Source organism: Sinohyriopsis cumingii, unplaced genomic scaffold (assembly GCF_028554795.1).
Source record: "Sinohyriopsis cumingii isolate HCF-2022 unplaced genomic scaffold, ASM2855479v2 utg002530l, whole genome shotgun sequence".
Lineage (NCBI taxonomy): Eukaryota > Metazoa > Mollusca > Bivalvia > Unionida > Unionidae > Sinohyriopsis > Sinohyriopsis cumingii.
The window spans coordinates 915,337-939,582 of NW_028316239.1; the positions used below are offsets into that span (position 1 = coordinate 915,337).

Below are 24,246 nucleotides of genomic sequence, written 5' to 3' on the forward strand. Positions count from 1 at the left end.
TCTTCTTGATGATTGTTGTCGTCCAGTGTCTGGTTAATCGATAAGTTAATCTATCAAAACATGTTTTTTCGTCGCACAATGCTTGTATGTACATAATAAATTACATTATGAAACTCTACCTAGTGGGTCAGGCGTGAAAACCAGTTTGTTAAATGCATAGATGACACATGGTAACTTGTTAGTAGTTGGTGGGTACGATGTGCTGAGTAAATTTCAGGATGAGAATAAACACTTACACGGCTGTTCGTCATTGTAATATATGTTTATTCACATTCTCCTCAGAAAAATAGCCTGAACAAACAGTATTCACTACTTAACAATATTGTAAACGGAAATGCGTTTCTAAACACAACGCCACAGCACCTCTTATGTATAGATCTTTTCAGTTATTCCATGTTTAAGTTACTTGGGCCAATAAGTGTCAATAAGTGCTTGATTTAAAATGACTAAATAAAAAGTCGATACTTCAAATACTTCCGAATTACTTTGTTACTATTATTCTGCAAGTTAAATTGCCAGAAAAATCTATAAATTTGTACTTTGAATTTACTAATTTAAATAGTCGCAATAGGATATAGGAAAACGAAACCAGGACACTGGACATGATTCTTATTTTCTTTAAATTTCTTTGTCCGAATTTTGGAAAACCGCAAATTTACGTCAAAGAATTTTAAAACTGGAACAGTGGAATTATCAATTTTACAAATTAACCATGAAATAGCGTCAAAAATACTGTTCCAGTATTATAACAATACTGAAACAGTAGGGTACCCAAGTCACACAATACTGGGTCACAGTGAACGCTATTAACTTCAAATAATTGTGCATATAAATAATAATTACAATAAATGTGTACGAATAATGTTCACATAGCACCGAGCGCTAGGCGGTTCATGATACAAATTATGTAAAAAATTAATAGAAGTAATCTAGAAATGAGTGAACATAAAATAGGGGATTAAAGAATTTCTGAGGTTACGACTGGTTGTCGGTGAGAATTAAAATCAAGTAAAAACAGTTTTCAAAGCTTGTCTTATGTTTAACTAATGGGATGGTGACAGGGTTTTAGAGACGACCTGTCATTTTTTTTTTCCTTACTTGTTTTTTGATAACAGTTTATTGGTAATGTAGCCATGGGCCCATAATAATACAGTACACAACAATATTGCAACGAAGTAGAGTGCCAAATTACAAATAGATTTAACACAGTGAGGTGAAAAATGAAGGAAATAAAAGAAATATGTGGAAGATGAAACAAACTAGAATTATATAACTACATGAATGTGATCTTTCATATAGGTAGAGAAAAATAAAATCAAATAATAATATAATTACGTGCATATTTGATCTCTTTTGTGGAATGCTGAAAAGAAGTATTGTGCAAATTGTGATATTATACCATGATTCTTTGACTTCATCAGAGAATAGATTTCTTCACATGGGTGTTTTTGCTAAAAACAAATTCTGGTATGAATCTTTTTCTAAGATCTGTATAGAAAGGGCATTTTCTTTTATCACATAAATTACACGTACGTTCATTTATGGAGATTCCATTATGCTATCCTTCCTCCAAGTTATGAGCGGAACAACGGAGTCTGCTTAACGCATTTTGTAGATGGGTAGGTGAATTAATGGCGGTATATCTGAACGGAAAAAAGTATTTTAAAATTGACTATAGTGATATGATTTTTGTTATTTATTTACGACTGAATTCTAATCTTGAATTAAATTGTCTTTAAATTTTTGTGAAATTCAATAAAAATACGTTTTTGTCTCCTAAATCATGCGCGAGACAACTATAGTCAAATCCATATCTGAATAGTATGACTTAAAACTTCCGAAACTGATGTAACTTAACCCGACTCGTCCAGTTTTTTAGGCGTAATATAACATTGTCTTGGATGTCGGATATCAACCATTCTAATCACCTCAATCCAATACTTAATACGTTTACAATAATAATTAAAACACAGAGGTAGTCTTCCACATTCCCCTCATGGTAGAAGGGTGTATATATGTCTCAGAAGGTTCAGAAATCTAGTGCAGAACCTATCATATACCTTTTCATTTGTATGTGAATATTCATACCACCTCCCCCATTTCAGCAGCATATTTTTTGTCACTTTCAATCATTTCTACAATGCTTTTATATTAAGTTATTCAACACCCTACCTCGTGCTTGTTGGACCTGACATCTGAAGACATGCATTGCTTGTTTATTGTTCTCGTGTACTGCTTTTAGATAATAATGCATGCTGGTCTATTTTTCTCGTGTCGTGCTTGTAGATAATAATGCATGTTGGTCTATTGTTCTCGTATACTACTTGCAGATACAAATGCATGTTGGTCTATTGTTCTCGTGTACTGCTTCTAGATAATAATGCATTTTGGCCTTTTGTTGTTGTGTGTTGCTTGTAGATAATAACGCATGTTGGTATATTGTTCCCGTGTACTTTTTATAGATAATATATAATGCATGTTGATCTATTATCCTCGTGTACTGCTTGTACATAATAATGCATGTTGGTCTATTGTTGTTGTGTGTTGCTTGTAGATAATAATGCATGTTGGTATATTGTTATCCTGTATGGAACGCCAGAGCTGTCTTAAGATGACAGTTGTTATTATAGTATGCGGAAACCTCTTCATATGCTGTGCTTTTGTACTTACATGATGTGTGAACTTGTTTATATGCGGTGCTTTCGTCCTTATATGATGTGCAAACTTCTTTACATGACGTGCTTTTGTCCTGATATGATGTGCAAATTTCTTTATATGCGGTGCATTTGTACCTATATGATGTACAAACCTCTTTATACGATGTGCGTTTGTACTTATCTAATGTACAAACTTCTTTACATGTTGTGCTTTCGTACTTATATGATGTACAAACTTCTTTATATGTTGTGCCTTCGTCCTTATATGATGTACAAACTTCTTTATATGCTGTGCTTTTGTCCTTATACGATGTGCAAACTTCTTTATATGTGGTGCTTTCGTCCTTATATGATGTGCAAACTTCTTTATATGCTGTGCTTTCGTCTTTATATGAAACTTCTTTATGAGAATCAAAAACGGAACTTGCCCAGGCGCGTGAAGTTGCCAAGCTAAGGAACGTCAGAGCGCAGTCCTTTGACAAAAGTAATTTGGTCGACTTAAACTGAGTAATTAAATTTAAGCCCTGTTATCATCATCTTGTCAAATAGATTACACACTACTTAATAATCTAAACAGTGATCACCACCAGTTTCTGTATCAAGATATCTATACTTATGAAGAAAGAAAGCCTATGTGCAATCATTCTAGTACGAGAGAGAGAGAGAGGGAGGGAGAGAGAGAGGGAGAGAGTGTTTATAATGTCGAAGGTTATCTTGGTACTGATAATAATCATCGCAAAAAATGTTCTCAATGAATACAATTTCATTGCATAACAATCTTTGGTTAAGAGAGAACCTGATCGACATTCTTATTTATTTAATTTGGGGCAGACATGATTTTATTTGATTACCCTTTACATATGACTAACATATTTCATTCAATGTCCCACGTACTGTTGCCCATACTATTGGTGAACATATAACACTCTGAGTAAGTAATGATTTTATATCAAGTCTACCATCCGTATATATTTTCTTTCGCTTGAATATACTTTGTTTTCTGTGGCACCAAAAACTCCCATACCGATCATCCCCTTGTCAAAAAAGCTACACGGTTCTGCGAATCTTAACATTTTTCTTCATTGGTAGTGTGACCAGATTCCTCCCCACAATAACTATTTTTGGAATGGGTGATGGCAACATGTAGTTGTCAGCCATTATGTTTTACGGATGTAGGCCAAAATATACTTAGAGGTATAAGCGGGGGGGGGGGGGGGGCATGCTCCCCACGGGAAGATAAAATGTCTGTGTTTATTAATTATTTTCAAATTGAAAGTGCAGAGGGAGCTTACAGACATTGCTAATTACAATAACTCATGTTCATCGATGTATGGGCAAAATTAAATCTATGTAATCAACATAACAGTTACATTGAATTCATATCATTCATTCGCTGTTTAATTTCGGTTTATGTTTAGCTCTTGTATCACCCGTTTGGTGTTAAATGTTAATTCGTATATGTGCCACTAGTCCCACAGTTTTTTTCATCCATTTAGTGTCAAATGTTTATTCTTGTATGTGCAAACTAATCCCACACCATGTTATCACCCATTTGGGGTTTGTTAATATTTGTATGTGTAGCTAGTCCCACAACTTTTTATCACCTTGTAGTGTTAAATGTTCAATTTTGTATGTGCAACAGTTCCCACAGCTTTTTATCGCCTACTTTTTATTTATTAAAATTTTCGAGAAACATCTGACTTAAATAACACATTCTAGCGTACAAAATACAAAATGGATTTTATATATATATATATATATATATATATATATATATATATATATATATATATATATATATATGTAAACTCTTGATAGTTGTGTCGACTGCCGTTTCATCTCATCTTGTCATTGCATAGCCAAGCTATTAATCAGAATATCTGTCTTTCCCAGATCTATCCGCTATACCAACACTATTAATACTTTGCATTTTTGCTTTAATTGTTATGTCTATTGTTAGACCCGAGTTGGCAACAATGTTCAGTACTGATCGTTTTTTTTAAAGTGCTCTGCTGTTTCTGTATCTTAACCGCGTAACTCATTTATGGATTTGTAAAGGATTCTATATTGCCAAAAATCATTGTTTAACAGATGAGAGAGAGGGAGAGAGAGACAGAGAGACAGAGAGAGAGAGAGAGAGAGAGAGAGACACAGAGAGAGACAGAGAGAGAGAGAGAGAGAGAGAGACACACAGAGAGAGACAGAGAGAGAGTCCCAATTCAACATACACGAAAACTACTTGTGTGTGCATTGGGTGTGTTTTTTCACCCAGTATATTTGTATATAACCAATGTATTTTAATATTATCATTAATCAGACTTGATAGTAACAGTGCTTGTTGTATTTTCTCAATATAACTCAGTTCTGTTAGACATATAAATTGTTGAGTCTTCCGCCAAAGAAAATGTTCTGAAAATTGGCAACTTTACATACATTAAAACTATACGAAATGACCGCTATTATGATTGCTGATTCAACATCTATATCGTCAATGTATGTATGATTTCAGTAGTAATAGGGGAATGTATAGCGACAATGGAAATCCCAGTCAAAAAGATCGTGGGCACGTATGGCAACAAAATGTAGATAATGAAGTCCAGATATTCATCTTTTGTATTTCTACAACTAGCAATTCCTGTGAGTTCTGGATAGTCCGTCCCTCCCCCCATTTCCGGTCGGCTTCGCCATTCGTCGCTATGCAGTGGAAAGACAAACCCTGGGCTGATGATCAAACGAAGTGTATCAAACACGAGACGCCACAAATTATGGGGAGCTAGATAGATCTGTGTTACCAGTTCAAAGTTAAATTTAATAATAAAAGCTGTTACGAGTCTCTGCTCTTAAAATAAGTAACATAAATAAGTTAACAAGCTTTGCATAATATAACAAATATTTTATTTCCCTTTAATACAAAGTGAAAATGAGAAAAAATAACTGATGGTATTGCGAATTAAATCCAAAAATTATCGAAGAATAACAGACAGAAGTCATATTAATTCAAAATCATGAATACAACTCAGTACAAGTCCCGAAGAAATCCAAAACTGAAGGCAATGACGTGTCTGTTATAGCTTATAGAGTGTTGATGTGTAAACAGTCTTTTGTTGAGTCACAGTAATATAATTCCAGGTTTGATTTCATTATAAATTATAGTGGCTGTCTCTATCCGAGAATTTTCTCAGAGCACTTTTGTATTCCTGGAGAAAATAATTACTTGAGTTCAAGAATTTGAAGAAAATATTTCCAGGCTGAAGTAAAAAATTAAATATTGGTCATAACATAGAATACAACTTGATTGTGCTACGTCTTAAAGCACGAATGACCAAATACTCACTATTACAAGATTATAAAATTCTCTGCTTGACCTCAGGTCACAATTAGCAGTTCCTAAAAAAAATACCTAATGGCAAAACACCTTCCTGAACGATCTTGATGTTTACAAAATCAAAACCATAATCTCAATTACATTCAGGAAATTCCAAAAACGTAGACCCCCCAAAACATATTTACTTCTTTTTTTAATAATGATCCTCATACACAGAGAGAATAATTTAGCTTTCTATTAGTTGTTTACACAAAATAGAATTAAAAAAGAGTCAATCAGGTCAAGCAGAAATGAACTCAGTTTTGGACACTTTCAAGTCCAGCATACAATGTTACGTTACAATAGCATGTAATGACATATTGTTTTTTTAAAGAAAAGAACTAAGAAACAATAACATTAAATATACTTAACAAAACAAAGTGTCAATTCAGAACTGCTCAAAGTAAAAAAAAATACGAATATGTATGTCATTCAGCAAGAATGTTGTTAAACTTCTCCTGAAGTGGCTCTCTTGCTTCTTTCGCAATCAGCCACCTCTTTCTCTTGCAGAAACACATATCTATGCTTTTACCATGTTTTTGAATAGATTTGCAAAATGTAACGGAAACTATAGACATGCTAAATTAACCAGCAAATATAGCACTGCTGTTGTTAAATTTTCATCTTCTGTCAACTAAATTGATGGTAAAAATGACTGAAATTACAACTCGAACTGAATCTGACTCAAGGCTCAAATGGTCTTTTCAGTAGGTGGCGTTGTTCGCCGACGTTGTTTTCAACGCCACTAGGAAGCAATTTAAAATAAACACCCAATCCCTCCTCCAAACATAATTTATTTATGTATATGCCTTGTGTTATTTATGCCGTCTTAATATATATGATATCAATACTTAATCAAGTTATGAGATCACAACGTATACTCTTCGCGTAAACAACATACACGTGTGTGTGTGTGTGTGTGTGTCAATTTGTAGCGTTCTTTTCTCACAGCGACTCACGAATATCCTGACACTATTAATGACAAATATTATTCGTATGTCTTTATCTTTGAAAACAGAGTTTCACATACCAAAGCGAGCGAAACAAAAGGAAATGCGTTCCAAAGATATCGTCCTCTCATAGGTGCGTCTAAATTGTGTAAACGTGCTTTCCATGCGCGAATGTATGAATCCAATATATAATCACTATACAAATCAGCATAAATATATGGATCCAATATATAATCACTATACAAATCAGCATAAACATATGTCTGTATTCTTGACAGTAGTATCTTTGTAGAAAACCATATGACTAAATATGTATATTATATGGAAATTTTGTTTAATATGTGGAATATGTGTTGTTTTCTTTGGCCGGAATATATTTATTTCGGTAAAATATCCTGAAAAATGCTGCAAAATGCTCTGAAGCATATTGTCAATTTAGATGAACAGTTCCACGAGAAGAAAATATGTGATCATTACACCACTAGAACATAAATTGAATCCTAGTAGGATGTATTTATAAATGCATTGTAACTAATGAAAACAATTTTAAAACTTAAGTTTTTCCGCTGGATGCCCAGCATGCAAGTTAGATTACTAGATTAAATTTAGGAATCATCTATCTTACTTGAAATAAAAGATGAGTAATGTATTTCTTTCGTTGCTTTACATTTCATTTAGTTTTAGTCACATTGATGTAAATATTTTTTTTATTATATTTGACATGTTATCATTCTAACTAGTGTGTTTACATGATATCCAGATGGACATCTCTTCTTTCTACTGGGCGATTGTACAAATGTATACCTTATCCAAATTAAAAATCGTTCATAACATTTAATGTGATAATTTGGATTTACGTACTGGGTTCGGAAATAGTGACATTGCCATTGGTGTTATAGACTTACTAAAGTTTGCAACAGGAATAACGTAGTCGTTATTGTTTTCAACCCAGCTCATGTATGCATATTTCTTTAATATCTGTTTTATTTTGTCTGTCTGTCTGTAAATTTGCATGCATGTATGGATATCGGTAGGTAAGCACTTACGTAGGTAAATTGGTTGGTACGAATGTTTGTATGTTCTGATATAGGTCTATTTAATTTAATTTGTTAGGCATAAGAGTTTTTGGCTCTGAAAAAATGTGCATAATTCTTATGGACCTGTTAATATCGTTTAAAATTCAATGTAAAAGTTTAATTTTCGGAAACCAAGTAAATCATTAGCCATACTAGAATGAAAGACAACGTATTGCCAAATTGTTTTCATATGTATGATCTCAATTATATGACACAGACCCCATATATATATATATATATATATATATATATATATATATATATATATATATATATATATATATATATATATATATATATATATATAAATAATGGGTAATGATTAAGTTGCACAACATCCGGTTTTTCTAGGCTTTTGAGCTTCTCTTTATCACATAGTTGTTATTTTTTGTTAAAACCTTAATATAAATAGTTTAGAAAGAAGGAAGAATGGATCGTTACGTTCATTCTGACGCAAGCGATGCACCTTTTAGCTCTTACGCGGAAAATAACAGTACCAAATGCAGTTCTAAAACCATTAACATTTAACAGGGTTTTTTTTAAACAAATTGTAAATCAAAGAGCAATGTCCTTCAGAATATATGGAACACTTTACACAGGCAAAATCATTTTTCAACACAGAATATCCAGTAGCAATTCCATGTGATGTCATGTAGTTTGACGGACGCGTGTGAATGTCACTACTAAACATTCCAATTGTTCAGATATTAATGTTAAGAATGATTACCGGATGCATTAATTCCAGACTGACTGTAGTGCATTTGTGACTGGATATTTGCATTATTTATTATATGGAACAGTACAGATATGATAAATTTGTATAGAGACTCGGAAATGCATCACATAATAAGAAACAGCTCGCTTGAGCTATTTTCCTCATAAAATGCTGTGGTCGGTAAAATGTCAGTCAGATGGGGGACCGGCTTATGTCGACATTTTTCTCTGAGCGGAGGTGAGTTTATTTGCTCCTGTCTGTTTCTGTTTTGGAGTTTTAGATTATTTTTCACGATTTGGTATACATGGCCTAGCGAGTCCATGTGCGGTACATTGGCCATATTCAGACAGATTGGAACATTTTTTGCTCAGTTCCCTTTGGGCAATCTAGTCGAAAACAGCCGCCAAAATGTTAATAGTAATAGTTAAAACAAAATGTTCCAGAAGGTGGGGTAAGGAAATATTCCCACCATCGTAGAAATGCATTGTAGAAAATACTGCGTAGGAATTTCATGGTCTTCGACCGATCAGTATCACTTAAAGTGATATGTTAGCATATTGCAATACCAAAACAAAAACATTAAACTTCAAACACTATATGTAAAGTGTAACGGCCGTGTATATATATATATATATATATATATATATATATATATATATATATATATATATATATATATATATATATATATCCTTTATGGCACACTCACAGACGTTGAAAAATAAAGTGTCTCAAAAGAGTGTTTAGTTTAAGAATTTAGTTTGTAACAATTTGCAAATTAAAAAAAAATACATCAGGAATCTTCAATTTTACTCACTTGTTATTTTTCATGCCAAAAAGTTAACTAACCCTAAATCTAAAAAAATAAACGAACACTGTCTGATTTCATAGTTTAAAAGAGTATTTTAATCTTACTCTTTGTATTATATATGTAACATACACTTGAAATCCTGTTTGTGATTTTATACTTACCAAGTCTACTGAGAATTACCGGGGAATCAGTATCCCAAGCAAATATCTAATTGTCCCGTTTCGAAAGCGCCCGCATATTGTTACGGAAGAAGTAAAGTAGTGTTGCAATGGACGTTTTAGGTTTTTGGTAGCTTCAATATCCCATTATTGTACCATCGAATCATACTGCATGGTAAATTTTAAACCGTGGGCGACCTCAAATGAAGTTCCTATACTACGTGCTTCAGTCAGATTTATATTATTACTAAACTTCCAATGGAATATAGTAATACGGAATGGGACTTTTGCCTCATCCAATATCCTTTAGGTCCCCGGACACCCGTTCTAGATCCAATCCCCCATGACAACCGATCCCCCCACGCGATCCGTAGATGTTTCGTTACTTTTTTGTCGAGGGGTTGATAGAGGTGTAAAACCCGCGTGACGCGAGTTTGTCAGTCATAAGGGTTAGAGCCTTGTACTGCTGTCCGTGTCCCCATGTGTAATGTCAAACAGCTCTGTTTTCTTACTAACCTTTGCTACTCTGCAGTAATTGTGGAAAGAAAAGAAAATATCTGCAAAGAAAATGAGTGATGATCCATTGTAGCGATCGATATAGAGACACTGCTAATCCTACTATATTAGCTTGCAGAGTATTGATTTTTTTCCACAGTGAGTTGCATGTATTTTGTTCATTTTCTGCTGGTGAAAAAAGGAAAACAATATAGCCCAGTTGTGAATATAGTTTGTATTAAATGCCAGGAGTGGCTTAATATACAAAAGTTTGAGACACAGACAGGCAATTGGTTGCGAAACATTATGAATGAGTTTACTGATTCGCTAGCAATGACGTAATCCTGCCAAAAGATTGGAAGATCAGAGATAGAGCAGAAATGTTAGATCGCTGTATCGCTCGAATGCGTCATGAATATTCTTAAAAGAGGCCCAACCAAAGTTGTACAAATTATCCGAAACAAAGCAGGAGTGCACTGAAAAGCGGATAAATTTGGCAATAACCTTAGAAATGGAAGGAAAAAAACACGGGCAGATTTATTTAGAAAATAAAACAAAAAAGAAACTGATGAATCTCGAGCATGAAATAGTATATCCTCAAAACAAACAGGATAACTCGTCTGCTCGCTTACTGTGAGTGACGTTTATGATGATGTTTCAGAACAGGCTAACTGGGACCATACGTACAAGAATGGCACCCCAGTTCGCAAAAAAAGGTCGCACATGTATGTAATGAAATTTTAAGACGTTCTCTTTTTGGACAAAGTGAGTGAAATTCCTGATGCAAGGTTCCGCATTATTGATTACGATCGCCCCATACAGTCTATGCTGCTACTGTACTTGACGATGACTCATATGCACTTGCTGAGGCGGACCCGTTTCTGAAAAGTTTTACTTAACACCGCAGAAGGATGTTGTTGTGGTTGTTCTGCCAGTAGTAATTTTTTTTTGGCAAGGATTCATTTACAGCTTCGTGTTTGCCATGGAAAGTACGAATGGGAATGCTTCTAACAGAAAATCATGTCCATGTTTATGTCAATAAGATAAACGTTCGCACGTATAAAAATAGGAATCTCCATGGCATTGGAACGCATAAGGCCCCGTTTTATTGAACGCAACAAATGCAAAGCAGCCTGTCTTGTACAATACGAACCCTCTGGCTGACCAAGCCATTATGAGTTCTGCAGAACACCTACTCAAATACTATACGACGGGTTATGGGGCATGATCTCGCCTGAAGTGTGGCATCGGAGTCAAATCATGAAATCAACTTTGCCAGCCTTGTGGATCTGTTAGGGAGTACTATAGATTGTGCAGACAGAAATCAAAACAAAAACGTCAGTGGCTGTCTAAGCCCAAACACGAACAGATACCACCACCACCACAACAACAAAATAAATAGATGAAATAATTACAAGGATTGAAGCAATCGCAGCTGAAGAGAATTAAGAAAACTTCGTCTCGCCTCTGCTATCGCTATTGATGCTGCCAAGTTCGTTTGTGCAAAAACTCAACTACAAGTGCCAGAATTCAAATATCAGAAACGTAGATCGCGTCGAAAAATCACTTGGCCATTATCCCGCCCTCTAATACTCCAGGTAAGGACGTTCGACAATTGCTGACCAATCCGATTCCTTGAATCGTAGCGGTGTTACAAAAGTTTTGTCATGCTGCGATCAAAGCAGACATTGTTCTTGGAGCCCATCTGGTTATGCAGCTAGCTCGCGACAAGGATGTATTTAAACTGCTACATCGTGGACTTAAAGTAGTGCTCACCTGATTATGAATCACAAAGACAGCAGCATCATCAATGATGAAATTGGCAGAGGCATCGAAAAGGTTCTCAAACGCTTAAAACTACACTAATGGACACTAGAAAGATGCGGTCAGGTCGAGGTTAATCTCTCTTCGTATCACGCGGCGAGAAACTTTCAAGACAGGCCTCAAAGATACCGATATCACCTGGGTAAACTCAACTTTGGTGATATCGAATTTACCGTGCAAGTTACCAACTTCACACTGAAGAAATTTGAACACTAAACTCATGTATCTATGTTAATAAACTTGCCAAGAAAGTTACGCCTGAGTTCGAGTGCAAGACCCTCTGTTATTGATTGCCGACTACATTTCTGCTGCACGTTTAGGGTGGGACGCATAGCTGTCTAAGACCAAAACCAAGTTGGAATTGTTCACTTACAAATACCAGCATTTGCTTATCGAGCGATCGATTCGTGGCCGATATCCATGTAAAGTCACAGATAGGCTTGTGGCAACAATCTAAGCGTGTTTGGGTATAACCACGATGACGGAAATAGTTATGTCATGTATCTCCATCCCAATAATTTGTATGGCAGAACGATGTTGCAGCCGTTGTCAGTGGGTGGATTTTAGTGGCTCCATCCTGCGTACATTGATGTCCGCAAGAACGTGCACGGCTACAACCCCCATGTGGACCACGGTTACTTCTTTGAAGATGACTTGGAATATCCAGTCTTTGTAGGAGACGCACAACGATTACCCGCTGGCCCAAGAAATGCTGTCGCTGACCAGTGCATGGCTGTCACCATATTAGTGCTACAAATACACCAAATGCACCATCTAAGCTCCATCGAGTGCTCAAATTTAGCCAGCAGGACTTGATGGTCCCCTACATTCAGATGAACACAGACTTGCGCAAGAAGGCCACCAACAACTCGCAGTAGGACTTTTTTAAGCTCATGAACAATGCCGTGTCTGGGAAGACAATGGGGAATCTGTAAAAAAAGAATCATCGGCGATCTTTTCTGTGAAAAAAATGAGCAGGACAGACTCCGAAATCTCATTGCAGACACGGCTTTCAAGTCCAGACAAATCTTTAATGGAGGCCTTGCGGGGTCGTCCGTGCTACGCCTGTCGAATCTGCTCACGTACGAGTTTTACTAAGAGAATCAGGACTGGGTAAAGATGCTGTACATCGACACCGAACCACCAACGATGTATACGCTTACATGTGCCCAAAGTGATCTGTGACAACTGTAAGATGCTGATAATAATTCGTGGCATTGACGCGCATGGTCTTGGAAATATCCATTAGACTAAGTATTCTTCCGCCCACACGTGATATGAATTTCATGATCTGTGTGCGCATACTACTTCAATTCAGTTTAGTTTTCTCACTATTGATTTGATTAATGGTGGGCCATGTGGAACGGTTTGAACAAACATTTGCGCCACAGGTTAAGTCTGTCAAAGAAATTGCTGAACCTGCTGAGGATATTAAAATGGCTACAACGCCCACAGTGAAACAGCGCTTATAGGAACAGCGGAAGCACTGGGTCCCGTTGATAAGATAGCTAAGCGCACCCAAGTTATCAAAAAGCGACACTAGCAACTGCAGAGACGATTACGCGTTTGCTAGAAACGTCAGCTGAAGTCAAATAATTACTTCCTCCACCAACTGCATACCTGTCACTGATTAAAACACTGAAACAAACTTTTAGTGAAAAAGGTCGCCAGTGGATATTTGATTACGCTATTCGTGCAAGTTTTAATATGACCACCAAATGGAAAGATTTAGTGAATAAAGTACCATCACATAACATTAGAAAGTATAGACCAAGTGGGTATGCGATAAATTACTGGGTCAAAAATAGCCTCTGGCGAGCTGTTTGAAGACTATAAATGACTTACTTGATGTGGCGTAATTTGCAAAAACACTGATCTAGCAAAGTATCTAATTGGTGACTTTGTGATAAAACTTCACGCAGAAGAATCAACCTGTGGTATTTCCACAACTGTAACTGAGACAGAGGACCAATCGGATAAGCAGGCACGTCTCAATCAAAACATGTGCTTTACAAATAAAAATGAACCGGAAAAACTTGCAACAACACCCGAAAAAAAAAGAACCTGAACCAACTCGTACATCTCCCACATTGGAAGAACAATCAGAACAGCTTGGAACAAAGTTTGGCACAGCAACCGTTTTCAAGACGTAGACCCACAAATGATCAAGGACCTCACCCACAGAAAGGAGTGTCATTGATGTGTTTTCATCCTGTAGACTGTGTGCCCTAACGCCCTTGCATATCGATTGGAAATACTTACGGCATCCGTTCGTGCGGGCAGCAATGCCACTTACATTATTAACGAAGCCACATCGTTTTGTCAGCGATTTGTCAGCGATGTCTCACCAATCATCTCATGGACGGATACAAGTACCGTGCGATGATTTTCACCAAATATGCAACACCGATGACGAGTTCTGAAAAGAATGAGATTGCATGTACTACGCGAAATATATGCGTCCAAGTAATTGGTGGTTGTACATACAGCAAAGAGCGTGACCTGGATGATCACCGTCTCATCCACCAATCCAGAATATTATTATGTCTGCACCTTTGACGGCTGGTGACATGAGATCACCCTGGCCTCTTTGTGAGTGTGCTACAGTTGGACCAATATCCCATTCAACCATTTGGTGGTCTGCCAGCGTATAACTCATTGGTGTTTCAGAAGATGGTGGCTCGAACTGGCATACGATCAACCATTTCTTGGGCGCCTACGACATAGAATCGATCAATGATCAATGAATAAATTCAACGAAGAATATCGGTGGTCATTGGCAAAGACTCTATATCAGTCCACTAAATTTCTATACGTGCCCATAAGTCCACACTCTGTTCTGTCTTTTTCATACAATCTCAATCGTATGCGGCAGATATTGCACGGCCCTTCATAAGGTCAGTGTTAGGTTGGCCGAGACACATTCTAGAGGATGAACGATTCTTGCGTGTGGAATATCATATAGCGCCTGATATTGTGAGACTTACCTCAACAACGTAAGTTTACTTAACCAGTGGCAGTTATCAAAGCAGGTCTGATACAATATGCATAGCTGTACAGGGGTACATTTTGTTTGGGTTTTCACCCACCGTGGAACCACGTGACTTACGCCCGTGTATCTTCTATGCCATAATAATCAACTGTCCCACATTCGTTTTTCCCTGGTTGATAAAGAAGAGCAATTGATGGATCTGCGGAATGAAATATTTGGCAATGCAACTATAGATCTGCAATTGGCCTGGCATATAATAACAACAATGATATACGTGCGTGGACGTATGCAACCCATTTGCGTAGTTAATGTGTACGTGACCTGTTACGGAACTTGATCTTATTCCTGGTCATAATCATGCGCCGAAAGTTGAAATGCCAGGTAAACTGCCCCACGATACCAGTGTTGCAAAAGATTTCAAACACTACATATATGTGGAATGTTTGCAGCAGCGATATGTATTCTATCCAACAGCCAATCTAATTGTGTGACGGAAACATCGCAAGGGAGTGTTGATCCACCAAGGTCAGTTTGTCTCCGCCTGACACTAAGCAACATATATTCCCGTACGGAATCACCATTTACGATTACGGGCATAACGTGATTATCGATCAGCTTACGATTAATAAGCTGGAGTATTAAAATAGGCTTTGGTTCTCTTTCTGTATACGTGGCAATTGCTCTGCTTGGAGGCTTTGACTCGCGTGGACAAGTCCATTTGGCAACATTGTTAAATTGTAACGTGTTGATTGTTTTGGAAAATCAATCCGACCACATAATATACAAAAATCAATTTACCATACCGTTTCAGATGCACGACATAACACGCCTTCGAACTCTCCCAGTGCATGCAGACACCAATCAAAACTGTTTCCGAGTGGGTCTAGAGCTGGTGATTGTGTAAGTAACGGCTATATTCTTCTGCCGAATCATCTTTGCAGGTGATAACCCAAATGCCGCTGATTTCATTATTTAGTATTTGTATGACTGATTGAACTCGTGTTACCCACTGTTGAGTTCGCTCTTCAATTCGAGATCGCCTCAGAGTACTAGCAACCTGAATCCGAGTCATTATTAAGTAATTCTTGCGCGTACTGATGTCCAAATAACCTTTTAGCAAGCGTACCGTTAATTTGTTACACAATAGCTAGATCACGATGTATGTTAACATGTCCATCACAAACTCGTAACTGTTGTTCTGTTAACAACGCGGTAAAGGATCTGAGAAATTCTTTATCTAGGTCGACTTGCAACAACCGAGACCATGCTAGCGATCCGCGTGTAAATCTGCGACACTACTTTATATCCTCTGGCAACATCTGCAATGGTAAATGTGAACTTATATGTACTTCTAGGTACGAGTTCATATGGAAGAAGCAACAGATCAGCTAGATGAACTTCTTTAGGTGTTTTGACATCAAAACATCAACGGAACATATTTCTTGACACGGGTAGGTAAACTAACGTTTCAATAGCAGCTTCACCTTTCCAATAACCAATGAGTCTACAGTACATTTTGGATCAATTCCGCTCAGAAACAAAACTCTTTTGCATTCAAAATCCTGGCCTTCATGCCTCCTTTGATGATCCATCTAAAGAATCCGTGGGAGAGTGTATGAATACCATCTGTGGAGTATCGTTTATCATCAAAGGAACCTTGTCCTTTTTTGTTAATGAGTGGGTTAGAGAGTTGATGTTGTGATCGGAGAATTCTCATGCAGTAATATTGTAGATGTCCCTGTAATGACTGTCTACAATGACCGATAGTGGCAATGTGACTGTTATTTGCACTGCTTTGGCTTGTTTCTTGATAGTAACGTCATCAAACGTGATGCAATACATTCTGGATCGAAGTCCTATGAATTCTGTGATGGGTACGATACAAGTTTTATCTTTAAACTTTCCAAATTTCTTTTATTGTCTTTGCAGTGAAATGGACTAGTTCCTGGATAATCGGTATGGTCGAAGAGATCTCGATGTTGATAGAGATCTGCGTAGAAATCATCTCTGTGAATTTCATAGACGATCAAGTCGGTATCGGTCATGAATATTCTGGCGTTATATCCGTAGTGTCTTTGGAAGAAGTCGTAATTACAGACCTGGTGAGGTGAAATACCAGAGAAGATCGAGCTGATAACGATCTAGACATATGCGTCTAAAATTTGGAAAGGCATCCATGATTAGAAATGCACATCTGTCTTCAAGTACAGGTCACGATAATCCCCGAGAGTGTGACACCCGACCTCGTTCTATATCTTCTCGTACTGATACTCTTCCTCCATGATATGGGAAAGATGAAAGTGAGCACAGAAGGTCTCCAAAGCATGAGACCATGCATCGATGTATTCGTAGAAATCAATTCCCTTTCGTTGCAGGACAGGAGCACGATCTCCAAATTATATTTCTAGGTTATGAACTTAGGACATGAGTGAACGAGTTATTCTAGAGACGACTCCATAAACTGGAATGAATCAATGAATCGAAAAGGACCAATCGTAAACTGCATGTATTCTTCTAAATTATTGGGGATGCATTTGATCTTTGTGCCTACTTCGACGTGAAGTGCCTTGACTCATGGATGAAAGACGCGTGATCATCCTATCGACTAAATATTACTACGAAAAGCCAGAACGACTCAGAAATACAAAAAAAAAATAACATTCAGAACTGTTCAACGAGTTTCTGGCTAAGATTAAGCACGACGCAACCAGCTGTGCTGACCCTGTGGAGAGTACATCCTGTGATAAGTCGTTACGAGGCTAAAGAGGAAGGAAACGTACGTAGAGAGCACACGAAAATCAGGCATGCAGTAAGATTCATCAAGACTATTTATTCCATCGTGAGCTTCTTTGTTCATGGAGTGAGGACAACGATGTATATACCATCATCGTTTTGTGTTTGAAGCTCATCGAGGAGTGGTTCTCTGTTTTTTGTCTCAATGGAGACACATCAGATTAATTTGGACATAAGATTTGACAGATAACAAAAAATGTCAAAACTACGTTTCCAATCCTTTTTATTAGGCCTCGGTAGAAAAGGAACGCGTTGATGATGGCATCCTCGAGATCTTTCTGAGTTTCGACAGTCATATCGTGTATGATCAGCAACGCTGTTGACTGGAATAGTCATCTCTACGTCCTCTATGCTATTATATACTAATTTAACTAATTTAACAGTACAAATTTTCAGCTTAGATCTTTACAAGGCTATTATGAGCCAAGTCTGCCCTCTGCTCCCGCGTCATTAAACCCTGTCCACGTGATTCTTCTTTTACTTTGGGTAGCGTCAGTTCCATGCTCACTTACGTGATTCCGTAAGAATGTGGCAATGGCCTCGTAGAGTGAGATCACGTCCTTCAAAAAGAATTTGTCGCCAGATATTCCTCTCTATATTTTTTTATCGTAGATTTTTTCGAATCGGCTGCGAGTCATGCACTGATTGGCTACCATGTCTACGATGAGGTCGTCCATGGTTCTCATTTCGCTGATCAGTAAAGCAATATCAAAGGGTGCTCCACGCAGATCGGATCGGATTTTGTTAAGTATTTGGTGATAAGTCAACATAGCTTATTTATTGCTATTCTTTTGGCTTCCAAGCGCGGGTCGAGACGTTTCGTCATCGTCTAAATGGCAACTAGCTCCGGATAAAATCAACATCATCGGATTAGCTAATACCCCTGCAGAAATCACCCCCATAGATTTCACAGTCAACGGAATCATCGAAATTACTCACTTGATACACTTTCGCGTGTTTATAGAAGCAGGTATGGTAATAGCGGTAATACGATTCTACTACGTGTTGTTGATATACAGGTAAGATTTCGTCGGTATGGTTAAAGTCCAGGATCATTCTGTGTCGGCTAAACTCTACAGCAGCAGTTTCAGCTGTGGCAAGTGATCCTTTAAGGATTGGATGTGCATGTTTGACTTATCATCGTCGATCTCAGATAATTTTTCTCCCACTAGCCACAGAGGATATATGTCCAAACCCTGAATAATTTTGGTCAGTTGATTTAATTCCATGAGATCCGACTACGCACCCGGAGTTGCTATTAATTCCACATGTAATTATATAACGTGTAACACCTCATCCGCTTTTATTTTGGTGATACAGATAGAAAACATAGTACACCAGAGCGATTTTTCCAAGTTGAGACGGTCTTTTTAAAAGTCTTTGATTGCTGAAATATAAAATCTCTGTCTCTGTAAACCATATGGAGTCCTGTATTTGCTTCGGTATTTTTCTCGATCGTTCATCTTATCCAACTGTTCTTGAGAGGCCTCTAAAACAGGGACAAAGTCTTCTCGCGGCAAAGCACTTCCTTTCTTAAATAAAGCACTTAGCTTTAGTTTTTTTCCTCTGACTGAAACGGTTGTAAATACTCGTAGGCTGCAGCAACACCGGATTTGACCTTTGCATACACTCTAAACATGATCATGAACAAGGGTGCCTCATCGCTAATGACTTCGTCACCGCTGCAAGAGCGGTAATCGAGTGCTATCATCGCCACTTTCTCTTACTCCAGTCCGACCAGCAGAGTTTTCGGTCCCTAGAAAACATCTTTCGGGAGACCATTTTGTCTATACACTCATGATTTTTCTGTGGGCCTAGTTGTCTTCTTTTCGATCAAATCGTCATCGCTTGGTGTAGAATGAGTTCACGATGACATCTAAAATGCTTCCTGAATGATATTCTGGACGAGACCCTCCATGGTTTTGCCTCCCGATCGTTAAAATATTTGAAAACCGTCCAGTATCGATTGATGGCTTTTCGATGCTGCTCTTTCCACATGTGCCATTTCTAGCATCGGTTAACGCTAAGTGTGTTCCCATCATCTGCATCAGCGCGTATGACGCCTCCTGTATGTACTCATCGTCGAATAGCAACTAATACAATTCCTTGGCCATGCGCACGATTTACGCCATGCTCCCTATACAAGATCACAACGATCTATTTGATATCGTCGGAGTAAAGATATGAAAATAACTCAAGCCAGGATTAGTAGGTTTTGTCGTCAGCCACACAAATTTAAAAGCCACGTACATGGTATTGGTAATCGTCGTTATGACCTGCAACAGACTGCCTCAAAAATGGTGATTCCGTTATAGTGCACATCGGATGTAGCATCGTCTTTGCTGCCATCGATTCTCCAGGTGAGCACACGCTGTGTTCCTGTTACATACCTACGCAACTTAAATTCACAGATCAGACGGGCACTGGCACCTGGTCTTGCGTCCAAAAATTAAAGGTCACTCCAGCTTTCAACTACTCGTTTTCGGCATTACTCAAGGCTAAGTGCTGATAAAACAAGACATAAACCATGTGAGAGGCATCGAATTCCGAGGATGCTAAGATCGAAAATCCAAACCGATTTCCCGTCGCTGAGGATAACACGGGAATGTGACCATTGTTGCATTTACGCGTTGCTTGTCCACGTACTGCTTTGGGGTGGCTTTGGTGTCAATAACGGAGAACGGTTCGTGATCATCAATCGTGCTTCCTTCGCCAAAAACACGTTACCCGTAATGCGATCTCCTAATTTGTTGACTGCATAACTTGTCACATAATTCGTCGCAGTATCATCGCTCGATGGCGTCGTCGTGGGAAGACCTTCGATGACATTTCCTGACATGATGATTGCCCCAGTTATGGTGCCACCCGTCGTCAATAATTCCGTATGTACGAACTAGTTGAGCTTGCCATACGAAATTAGCACGCTGTTATCCGTGATATGCCACGTGGTAGGCAGTCCATACATAGCCATCTACAGATTAAATTGAGCATAATTGATATCCATCAGCAAGTAGTAACTAGAGTTGTTGATGCGAAATCGTACCACGGTTGTATTGGTATTGAAGGTATAATTGCCGCTCGCATCTCTATTGACCCAAATGGAAAGACCAGACGTTTCAAAATGATAGGCCATGGTCACATTGGTATTGAGTCCGTTGTACACACGCACACATAGTGAATTCTTAGACGTGGTGCCATACGTTAATGAGGATAACGGCAGATCGCCGATAGCCTGACCGGCGACGGATAGCTTAACCGTTACCACATCACTGCTGATCCTTACCCACCAGTACCACATCCAGATTGGAAGCTCTCACAAACGAAGCAACCTCCGCAGGAGGACCATACAAGCTCATACTACCCATGCAGCGATTTCCCGTCATCGTTCCACCCGGCAACGATAATTTTGTCTCTTCGAGTCTGTTCATATGCTCTTATCGTGCAGCGTTGCCACCTGGAAGAGGATAACTCACGTCCTCTAGATTGGTCAGACAGTGACCACTGATGTTGAAATGACCTGCCATGGTATCTCCGGAAAGACAGACTTAGTCCACATTCGGAGAGCCTATCAACGTTCCAAAGGAGGACTACGACAATTAACATAATTAGACAAACCGTACAATTAATAAACTTCGACACGAAGGAAAACGCCTTAACGTATCCACATCATTTTGTGATGCCGGATTGTCTTTACATAATCGTAGGTCCTACCTGCCGTAAAAACCAATCTCCTCATGATCATGCTCCTCAGTCACATGCTTAAGTACGATTGGGTGATCATTTACACGATTACTCATCACCAGGACAAGTACAATACTCTGCACTAGTTTGCAAGCGCAGTGGCAGACAATTATGTGAGAGGTGTTCACGATAGCAGCTCCAGACGAGATTCAGCCTGTAGAAGAACTCGATTCAGACCTGCAGAAAATTATCACGATACCAAAAATTCCGACTCGTGAAAATATCGCCATCGTGAACAAAACGGAAGGGCTAGCGGAATAGGGTCATCTTAAAAATTCGGACGTGATAAAGCCTTAAAAGGATGCATTCAGGATTCACTCACCATTATATGCGTATCAATGAAGATCCTCCCGTGGGTGATTCCACCAATGAGTACGAGTACGTGGAGTATCAGGACACCAACATTATCAACCTCAACGCGAGTACGCATTGAAAAATAAAGAAGTGTATCTGATTTCTCAGAAGGCCTTTCTGGAAGTCAATGGGAAAATACAAACTAATGCCAACCTACCTGAGGACTAAGCGGCCAAAGAGCGCTCGTTATTCAAGTCTGCGTAATATCAACTGAGCAACCAGATCATCAAAGAAATCAACGGCTACTTACCTCCAGCCAGCACCATAATGAACCTGATAATGTACAGCGATGACTACATGTGGTCGTAAGTCAGCAACATGTGTTGGTTCAGAGATATCAATGCAGGAGCGGCGGACGCCACAGAATATCCTACCTATGCGAAGCTGATATCTGCCGAGACTGTGGCGAAGGTAGTTAATGAAACTGGAGATATTTTCAAAGCAGATTGCTAGTTCGCACGCACTGCAGACTACACAGTGGCATTCTCAGCTCGACTCGTTCTCAGCGTTACTAGTCACGAGATGTGCTTGTTTCTTTCTCTCAGCAGCATCTTTGGCGTATGCCGAAATATTCGTACCAGCTTTAGAGGCGTCAAACACATGCTGACGTTGGAAAGAGACTCACCCCCACAATACATGCACAGGGAAGATGAAAGCAGAAGCTCCTGTCGATAGGCAGTTTACCATAACATGGAGTCTCTGTGGATAACTAAAATCACTACTTCCACCACACGCATGCTTGCGATGGAAGCGACGTTACCCCAATTCCCTAAGAAACAGTACTTCGAACAAAACTGCATCTAAACGGAACATTTCACGCCAGTTCAGGTTACTACCTTGTGGAGAGTCGCCACTAATCTAGGTAGCAAACTTCCCAGACATGTCATCGCTGCCTTTCAGCTGGTCCCGCCGGGTACGGATCAAAGAAGAACCAATCTTTAACAACGTCAATCTCTCTCGCATTAACTGTAGACAATATCCAGAGCGAGAACTCGAATGCAACCTCGCTGTGGGCACAGGAAATTATTCTCTAGCCTACATGATGCTGATGGAGGCCATGCAAAAGTATCAACATGTCGATACAGGCAAAGTAAGTCTTGCTGAATGATTTCGCTAACTTGTATTCCATCTTCCACTTCGATGTCTCCAAACACTCCAAAGCTAAAAGACCATCCCGCTGACATCCTTGAGCGGATTAAATGTGCTACGCGCTGGTGACCTCAGACCGATTCACAACGCTGGATGTCTTCAATGGAAAAATAAATATCCTTGTATAGAAAACTCCGTATTCCGAACCATGCCTTGGAAAAAGAATCTCAGCGACGACGACGGAGGCTCCATCGATACCTCCATCGTTCGCTTCATAAACACCAAAACAACCATGGCTCCCAAGTTATTCGCTAACATACTAGCCCCCTTAGGACTCGCTGCAGCCACTAGATCCATCAACGAAGCTACTCAAAAGGTAGTCATGGGTATCAGCACGCGTTGAAGAAGACGATCTCCTGGTTACAAAAAAACAAAAACAAAAATAGCATTTCATATAACATCATGATGTCGTACATTCTAATAGACGTCAAGTTGTCCCCACAGCAGATAAAATGCATTTATGTGGCCGTAACTCATAAAAGGCCCATCTACATTCGTTTGAAAGCTTCAACCCTCATCGGACTGACTCATCGCCAAAACACTGATGTTGCCAAAAACATAAGGCTTCTCCGAAAGGCATTGTATTTATCTTACTCGCGTCACAGCTGTCCAAACAAGGAGGATTCATGGCTCCTCTTCTTGCAAGTATCGCTCAAACCTTACTGCTAGGATTGCTTGGCATCTGTAAACTGGCATGAACCATGAGGGGCAAGGGACATGCCAGCAATGGCATGAGAAAAAATGGTCTAAATTAATTTCTATCTCGAGCATCTCTTTGCGTCTTCCCCTTTCCGAGGAGTCTTCTCCAAAGATCAACTCCAGAACATATCAGACCCACTAGAGCTGTGTCGTGAACCTCCAAAATTATTACGATGGTAACGGTACACACTGTGTCGTTATCGTCAACGATCCATATTCATACAATGTCAAGTATTTAGATTCGTTTGGCTTATCTCCCCCCAAAGTAAAACTGGTCTTAATCAAATTTGGTCTCGAGCATCTCTTTGCGTCTTCCACTTTCAGAGGAATCTTCACCAAAGATCAACTCTCAGAAAAGATCAGACCCAAGAGAACTGTGTCATTAACCTCCAAAAGTATTAGGATGGTCAGGGTATACACACGGTAGCTATCGTCAACGATCCATATTCCCACGATGTCATCTATTGC

At 38.7% G+C, this 24,246-nt stretch overlaps 1 protein-coding gene across 3 annotated transcripts in view; it reads left to right on the forward strand.

The window, feature by feature from the left end:
- The window catches only part of LOC149770182 (neurotrimin-like), a 180,580-nt gene that overhangs the window by 72,135 nt on the left and 84,199 nt on the right, over window positions 1-24,246 (forward strand). The window lies entirely within an intron of this gene.